Source organism: Aotus nancymaae, unplaced genomic scaffold (genome assembly GCF_030222135.1).
Source record: "Aotus nancymaae isolate 86718 unplaced genomic scaffold, 86718_ANA_hifiasm-v0.15.2.pri h1tg000007l, whole genome shotgun sequence".
In the NCBI taxonomy this organism is placed as follows: Eukaryota; Metazoa; Chordata; class Mammalia; order Primates; family Aotidae; genus Aotus; species Aotus nancymaae.
In genome coordinates, this window is record NW_026988418.1 from 55733393 (window position 1) to 55742422 (window position 9030).

Below are 9030 nucleotides of genomic sequence, written 5' to 3' on the forward strand. Positions count from 1 at the left end.
AGTTTGTCTATCACCAAAGTGTTATTCAAAATATGTTGCTTGTTTCCTAGGATTGGGAGTATCTGAGTGGAAACAATAAATACAAGTCATAAAGAAAGTGAGAAATTAAACAAAGGGCAAGACCGATGGGGCTCACACTGGTGAACCCTCACTAAAGCTGTTTACAAATAAATAAACAGCTGTATAATTGACATATCATAACATTCACCTTTTTAAGTGTACGGGTCAACTATTTTTAGTAAAATTTAGACATGTGTAACCATTGTCAGGATCCTGTTTTGCAACATTTCTATCATTCTTAAGAAATCCCTCACGCTCATCAGTCACCACCTTTTGTTCCCACTCCCCAACTCAAGACAACCCTTAACTCACTTTCTGACTCCACAGATTTGCCTTTTCTGGACACCATATACCTGGAATCATGCAATACATGGTCTTCTGTATCTGTCTTCTTTCACTTAGCTTAGTATACTTCTGTGGTTCCCCTATGTTGTAGCACAGATCAATATTTTATTCCTTTTAGGTGCCAAATTCTATTAAATCGTATTGATAGTTCCCATTTGTTTGTTCATTCATCCGTTGATAGATATTTGATGTGTTTCCACTTTATGGACTATTATGGATAAAGCTGCTATGAATATTCACATTCGTGTGTTGTGTGGACATAGGTTGTCTTTTTTTTCAGGTAGATAGGAGTGAAAGTGCTAGGTCATAGGGTAAATGTATCTTCAAAGTTTTGAGAAACTGCCAAACTGGTTTCCAACATGGCCGCATGTCCCATCAGAAATGCGTATTTCAATTTTCCACATCATTGCTTTTTCACTTCCTCCAGATGTTACTGTCCTTTTTTTTTTTTTTTTTTTTTCCCGAGACGGAGTTTCGCTCTTGTTACCCAGGCTGGAGTGCAATGGCGCGATCTCTGCTCACCGCAACCTCCGCCTCCTGGGTTCAGGTAATTCTCCTGCCTCAGCCTCCTGAGTAGCTGGGATTACAGGCACGCACCACCATGCCCAGCTAATTTTTTTTTTTTTTTTGTATTTTTAGTAGAGACAGCGTTTCACCATGTTGACCAGGATGGTCTCGATCTCTTGACCTCATGATCCACCTGCCTCGGCCTCCCAAAGTGCGGGGATTACAAGCGTGAGCCACCGCGCCCGGCCTACTGTCCTTTTTTATTACAGCATTGCAGTGGGGAAGAAGTGGTCACACTGTAGTTTTGATTTGCATTTCCCTGCTGACTGATGATGCTGACCATCTTTTCATGTGCTTTATTGGCCATTCCTACACCTTTTTGGTGAAATGGTTATTCAAATATTTTGCCCATTTATAAAATTGAGTTATTTATGTTTTCATTGTTTAGTTACTCAGATCTCAGATCAGATCTGAGTTAGAGACTCTCCTGGGGCTGGTGACTTAGGGTGAAAATGTCATGGTTCAACATGTTTATTATTCACCTGAACATAGGTGACATTCCTTTCTAGAGAAACTCTGGTCTGAAAAATGATGCAAAGACTGAAAATAGTAGTCATGATTTTTTAAAACCAGATGAGAGGCAAAATTGTATATTTTATATCCTGGATAGAAGTTCTTTATCAAATATATGATTTGATTTTTTTCTCATTTTGTTATTGATGTCTTTAAATGCAAACATTTTTAGTTTTGATCATGTCTTATTTTTCAACTCTTTTTTTAAACCAGGAAAAGTTAGGGTTTTACTTAATTCGAGATCATGAATATGTTAATCTAGGTTTTCTTCTAAGAGGTATATAATTTAGCCTTTTAATTTAGGCCTATAATTTATTATGAGGGAATTTTTGCCTATGCCTGTGTTAATGACCTGAATTCATATGGCCAATTGATTTTGGCAATAGGAAATTCAATGGAGAAAAGCATAGCCTTTGAAACAAGTGATACTGAGACAACTGAATTGTCCACATGCTCAGGGAAAATCAGCATCCTATGTCAAATGATGCCCATCTGAGTCACAACCTATTGGCAGCAGAGCATGTGAATTATTTCTCAATATGATAATTATGGGTTAAATAATATGTTGTAGCTTTCTGCTTCTCCTGTTCAACAGACAGTGTCACTTTCTCATGCAGCAGCAGCAGCATCCCTGAGACACCATGGAAAAATAAAGGCCTGAGTCAATGGATTTTGGGTGCTGGGTCACCAGCGCTACTTATAACTCTGGTAAAGTGGATATTGTCACCATCAATGACCCTTCATTGACCTCAACTACATTGTCTACATGTTCCAGTATGATTCCATCCATGGACAATTCCATGGCACCATCAAGGCTGAGAACAGGAAGCTTGTCATCAATGGGAATGGGAATCCCACCACCATCTCCCAAAAGCTAGATCCCACCAGAATCGAATAGGAGTCATTCTGGCACTGAGTACATCATAGGGTCCGCCAGTGTCTTCACTACCATGGAGAAGGCTGGGGCTCACTTGCAGGGAGAAGCTAAAAGAGTCATCATCTCTGTCCCCTCTGCTGATACCCCCATGTTTGTGATGGGTGTGAACCATGAGAAGTATGAAAACATCCTCAAGAACATCTGCAGTGCCTCCTGTACCAACGCTGTGTGGCACCTCTGGCCAGGATCATCCATGACAACTTTGGTGTAGTGGAAGGACTCATGACCACAGTCATCACTATCATTGTGCCCAGAAGACTGTGAAAGGCACCTCCGTGAAACTGTGTCGTGATGGCCGCAGGGCTCTCTGGAATATCATCCTTGCATGTACTGGCACTGTCAAGGCTGTGAGCAAGGAGATCCATGAGCTGAACAAGAAACTCCCTGACATGGCCTTCCACGTCCCACCACCAACATGTTGGTCATGGACCTGACCTGCCATCTGGAAAAACCTACCAAATAGGATAACATCAAGAAGGTGGTGAAGCAGGCATCAGAGGGTCCCCATACGGGCATCCTGTGCTACACTGAGAACCAGACTGTCTCCTCCAGCTTAACTATTGAAACCCACTCTTCCACCTTCAATCCTGGGACTAGCATTGTCCTCAGTGACCATTTTGTCAATCTCATTTTCTGGTATGACAGTGAATTTGGCTACAGCAACAGGGTGGTGAACCTCATGGCCCACACAGCCTCAAAGGAGTAAGACATCTGTACCACCAGCCCCAGTGAGAGCACAAGAGGAAAAGAGGGGCCCTCAGGTGCCAGGTCGCTGCCACACTCAGTCCCCTCCACACTGAGAATCTCCCATCCTCACAGTTCCCATGCAGAACCCTGAAGAGGGAGGGGCTAGGGAACCCCACCTTTGTACTGCACCATCAATAAAGTCCACTGTCTGTGCTCAGCCAAAAAAAAATATGCTGTATTAGGAAAACTCACAAACATTACTGATAAGCAAAAGAATAGACAGCATGATTTCTCTATCCTCCCATTTTTTACTAATCCATAATGGTCAGGAAATGCTGGGCTCACAATGGGAGTCTGATTTCCAGTATAGGAAAGTCTCCCTTATTAAAATTTTTTATTATGTAAGCACAAGGACACAGCTTTATCAATGGAAGAATACACAGGCTGTTGGTGTGAAACGGTCTGGATCTAGGTGCCAGCTGCTCACAAGATTGTCTGAGAAAATCAACTGCCCAGCACCTGTAGACCTTGGTATTCATGCAAATAGTTCCCCTTTTCTTAGGGGATAAAGCCACCCATTGTACAAGGAGCTATAGTAGGCACAGTCCCTCATGCTGGGAAAAGGAAATCCCTCTTTTTGTCCAGCTTATTAAATTCCTGGGTTACTTTAAGATAATTAAACTTCTTGCACTATAGTCCTAGAGAGGTCAGTTTGTACATGAGTAGCATAGAATAATTTTTAAAGGCACAGGACTAGATGAAATAAGCCAAGGTAAGAATATTCATGGATAAAAGGGAAAGTTTCTAGATTGAATCCTGGAATAGATATATCAACATTTAGAAGTTGAACAGAGGAGAAGGGACCAGCTAAATATACTGAGTAGGAGTTGGTGGCAGGCAGGAGGGAAATTAGGAGGAGCTTGTAAAAGTCAAGCAAAGAAAGTGTTTCAAGAAGTGTGTGGTCCACTATTCTGGATGCTGCTGGTGCATCAAATGCAATAGGAAAATAATTGATTATTGATTTTGGCAACATTGTAAGTCCTTTGGTAAGAGCAATTTTCAAGAATAATTGGGTTGAAAGTTCAACTGAAAAGTCTAACACTATTCATCTGTGTGTTGAGGGATAGAAGAAAAATGTGAAGACAGTGACTATTAATAAACACCTTTTGAAGAAGTTGTGCCGTGAAGATCTCAGTAAAAAGGTGTTACAGCCAGTGGAGTCAAGAGTTTGCTTTTGTTGCTTAGTCTTAAAACTGGACTGCTGGCTGGTCGCAGTGGCTCACGCCTGTAATCCCAGCACTTTGGGAGGCCGAGACGGGCAGATCACGAGGTCAAGAGATTGAGACCATCCTGGCCAACATGGTGAAACCCCGTCTCTACTAGAAATTCAAAAATTAGCTGGGCATGGTGGCGCGAACCTGTAGTCCCAGCTACTTGGGAAGCTGAGGCAGGAGAATTGCTTGAACCTGGGAGGCGGAGGTTGCAGTGAGCCGAGATTGCGTCACTGCACTCCAGCCTGGCGCTGGAGACTCTGTCTCAAAAAAAAAAAAAAAAAAAAACACAACTGGACTGCTGTCTTTATTAATCCTCAGCACCTTATGTAGAGTAAATGTTCAAACATTTTTGAGTGTTTGACCAAACAGAGTCTGTCTCATACGTTTTTTTATCACCATAAGAGTTTGCATATCTGACACATAATAGAAACTTAATAAATGTTTATTGAATAAATGAATGGAAGGATGAGTGAGCTATCAAGGACTCTAGAATGTCTTAGTGCTCTTGAAACTTAGTGCTTATGAACTAAAACATAAAAAGAAATAGAAGAGAACAGTGACCACAAAAATGAAAAAAGTGGAAATTTTCCCATGCTAATGAGAGGCTGGGACCATTGCCAAGGGCAAAGCTGTTTGCCAAGCAGAAGCAATTTTCTTCCCATCTAAAGCATGAATATGAGTAGGTTCCTAAACATTTGTAGAGTACTTGAAGAGCCAGTTTTCAGAAGTAAGGAAAAATGGGAACTCCATCCCCTCCAACATACAGGAGAGCTGGGGGCAGAGCTTTCGGTTTATATGAGCTCAACCTGGCTGTCTTTCCCAGCAAGGCCTTTGGAATGAGGAAGGAGAAGCCTTTAGCAAAATCTCTTTTTCATCTCCTACTTAATTCTCTGTTTGTCAAATATTTTGAGGTCACATAGATGCCATTCAACCAAGTGTTCCAGAAGGTGACAATGATGGTAGGATAGCTAGTCTCTGAGGTGACTCCAGTGATTTTTACTTCTTGGTATTCATTCCCTTGTGTGTGGGCTGAACCTAGTAACTTGCTTTTAATCAGTATAATAAGACAAAAGTGATGAAATATTACTTCCGTGATTAGGTGAGAAAAGATTGTTACCTGCATCCTGTTTCACACTTCCTCTTTCTCATTGGCTTGGATGAAGCAAGCTGCCATGCTGGACAGGACAATATAGCAAGGAATGAGGGCAGCCAACAGTCAAAGGGGAACGGAGGGCCTCAGTCCAATATCCTTCAAGGAAGTGAATCTTCCAACAACTATGTAAGTGAGCTTGAAAGTAGATATTTCTCCAGTTGAGTCATTTCCCCAGATGAAATCGGAACTCTGTGCCAATCCTAGAGCTCCTGGAACTCCAATGTTTAAGGAAAAAAAAAAGGCCAGGCACAGTGGCTAACACCTGTAATACCAGCACTTTGTGAGGCCATGGCAGGTGCATCACCTGAGGTCAGGAACTCGAGATTAGCCTGGCCAACATGGTGAAAACCCATCTCTACTAAAAATACAAAAAAATAAAAAATAGCTAGGCAGCTGGGCATGGTGGCACGTGCCTGTAATCCCAGCTACTCCGGAGGCTGATGCAGGAGAACTGCTAGAACCTCGGAGGTGGAGGTTGTGGCGAGTCAAGATCGTGCCACTCTGCACTCCACCTGGGTGACAGAGGGTCGCCTATCTCAAAAAAAAAAGAAAAAAAAAAGAAAAAAGAAAAAATTGGTAGACTGTCACACTTTCAACAAGCTGCCTTCTTTTCTTGGAGATTTCTTTTGCATTACAAAAAACATTCACCCTTCATTAACTCGGCTTGAAAACCACAAGCGGTTTAGCAAATATTAGGTTCACTGAAGTTTCCAAATGTTGGTGAAGATGTGGGGAAGCAGGCTTATTATCTGTGGAAGTCTAAGGTCACGCAAATATCTGGTGAGTATCTGACAAAATATTTTAAACTTTCACACGTTTTCACACAGCAAGTCCACTCCAGATATTTATTTTAAGGAATAATCAGTTGAGAACAGACCAAGAGGTCATATGGGACATCCCCTTGCAGGTAGAGAGCTCTACATATGAGCTCTAATATATTAATTGAGCCCTCTGCTAGCTATCAGGTGCTTTACATATATTTTCTCATTTAATTTTTAAAACAGACTTTATTTTCTGTAATAGTTTTAGCTTCACAACAAAATTGAGGGAAAGTACAGAGTTCTCATATACTCCCGCCCCCACACATACACAGCCTCCCCCACTATCAACATCCTGCACCAGAATGGTACATTTTATCCAGTCAATTGATCTGCATTGACACATCTTTATCACTCAAAGTCCACAGTTCACTCTTGGTCTTGCACATTCTCTGAGTTTTGACAAATGTATACTGATGTGTAACCACCATTCTAGTACCATCTGCCCTAAAAATCTTCTGTGTTCTGCTGGCTCATCCCTCTGTGCACCCTGACTCCAACAGCCATTGACTTTTTATGGGCTCCAAAGTTTTGCCTTTTCCAGAATGTCACATAGTTGGAATCACACTACTTGTAGCCTGTTAATTCTGGCTTCTCGCATTTAGTAATATACATTTATGTTTCCTCCATTGTCTTTTCATGGCTTAATAGCTCTTATTATTTTTTTTAAGCACGGAATAATATTCCACCATCCATTGAACTACTGAAGGACAATTTGGCTGCTTCAAGTTTTGATAATCATAAATAAAACTACTCTAAAGATCTAACCTAAAAATAGATTTTTCTGTGGACATAAGTTTCGTATTTATTTGTGTAAATGCAATAGAGCATGATTGCTGGATAACATTTTAAGAATACATGTAGTTTTATAAGAAACTGCCAAACTGTCTTACAAATCGTCTGTACCATTTTGCATCCCCACCAGCAAAGGGCGAGCACTCCTGATGCTCCACATTCTTGCTAGCATTTGGTGTCATCAGTGTTGCAGATTTTCACCATTCTAATGGGTGTGCAGTGGTATCTCATTTTCATTTTAGTTTGCAATTCTTTAATGACACATGATGTTGAGCATCTTTTCATATGCTTTTTTTTTTTTTTATAAATCTATGTATCTTCTTTGGTGGGTGTCTGTTCAGGTCTTTTACCTGTCTTTCTATCAGATTGGATTCCAAATACAACAAATTTTCACAATTTAAGTGATTCCTTCTGAGATTTTGTATGCGTCTCTTCAGTTTACCATGGGCATTCATTTTCCCACATTTCTAAGCAACGGAGAACAATCTTTTAGAATTATCTTGATAATATTCTTGCTAATTTCCCTTGAAATTTCTGATCGAACGCTGAGCCCAGATGCAACTTAGAAAATTATACACATGTGTGCCAGGAACACGGTTATCAGTAGATAGATGTATTCAAAGAGAGCTTCTACTACATTTCCTTGTAAAGTAAGCTGTCATTGTCTGTATATCACATTGCTTTAATACCATACGCTCATGTGATTTGTTTCACTCTTACCCGGAACCCATCTGTAATGACTCCCACAAGTCCTCAGCTGACGATTTCAGGGTTGAAGAAATGACCTTAAGCAGGCCACTACACCTGCTTTGAAGTCCCTGTAATTAAGGAAAGTTTGGGAAATTTTGCAATGTAATCACTAACCAGCATGAAAAAAAAATTAATTTACAAGATTTTGATTGGGTGTTTGGAGGGCTGGACATTATTGTACTTATGTTTTCTCTGATTTCAAGTCTTTTCTTCAAGGATTTATTTATTTATTTACTTAATCACAAATAACAATTTAGTACTGAAATGTTGTTACCTTTTTCTGATGTAAGGAGAATCATGAGACCACAGTTATGAACTTAACACAAATGGAAAGAGGCTAAGAAAGATGATATCTGACAAAGAGTTCTACGATTTAGAAGGGAAATTTCAGAGTAAAGTTCTAGAAAGGGCATGAAGTCCCACTGTCTGTGAGGCTGATTCCTGATGTATGACAGGGGTATGAGGGTTGAGGAACAGGCCAGAGGAGAGCAAAGTCTGCCTAGGTTTGGTCATATGCTGTGGGACATGGCTGGTGGGACAGCTCTCTCATGAGCCTGCCCACTGTCTGAGGCCATGTTTTTGAAGACCCCTGGGTAAGAGAAGATTTCTTAGACTTAAATCTCTGCCATTTGTTTAGCTCTGTAGTACTTTATTGAGAAAGCCTCCATCTATCTACTAAAACTATCCAGTATGAACAAAATAAAGATATCTCCTTTCTCATTTACTGAAGACTGGACTCGTCAATATTATTTCCATGGTCCCTGAATGTCTTACCTGAAAATTCCACTACATTTCTTGGAGGTCATTGCATTGCACAGAATAGACATTAGACAATGTGCCATAAAATCCTGTAACATCATAGGTGATGACAAAGATTGCAGGCTTTTCTTTGCTCCTCTGTTCTTCCCTGCTCTGTTCTTTCAGGCCTTGGCTCTGTGAGTCCAAGTAAAAAATATTCCTAAAGTCCCTTGCAGCAGTATGAGTTAGGCTACACCAAGATCACTCTTGTCTCATATTCTCTTTTAATCTCGTGAAATTGTGTGGTCTGAATGTATCACCTCAGATTCACATATTGAAACTTACTTTCTGACGTGATAGTGTTTAGAGGTGGGGCCTTTAGGAAGTGATTAA

General features: G+C 40.6%; 1 pseudogene; it reads left to right on the top strand.

Annotated features, from left to right (window-relative positions):
• Positions 1–772: 772 nt before the first annotated feature.
• On the top strand, positions 773–2885 carry LOC105721679 (glyceraldehyde-3-phosphate dehydrogenase-like; annotated as a pseudogene).
• The last annotated feature ends 6145 nt before the right edge of the window (positions 2886–9030 follow it).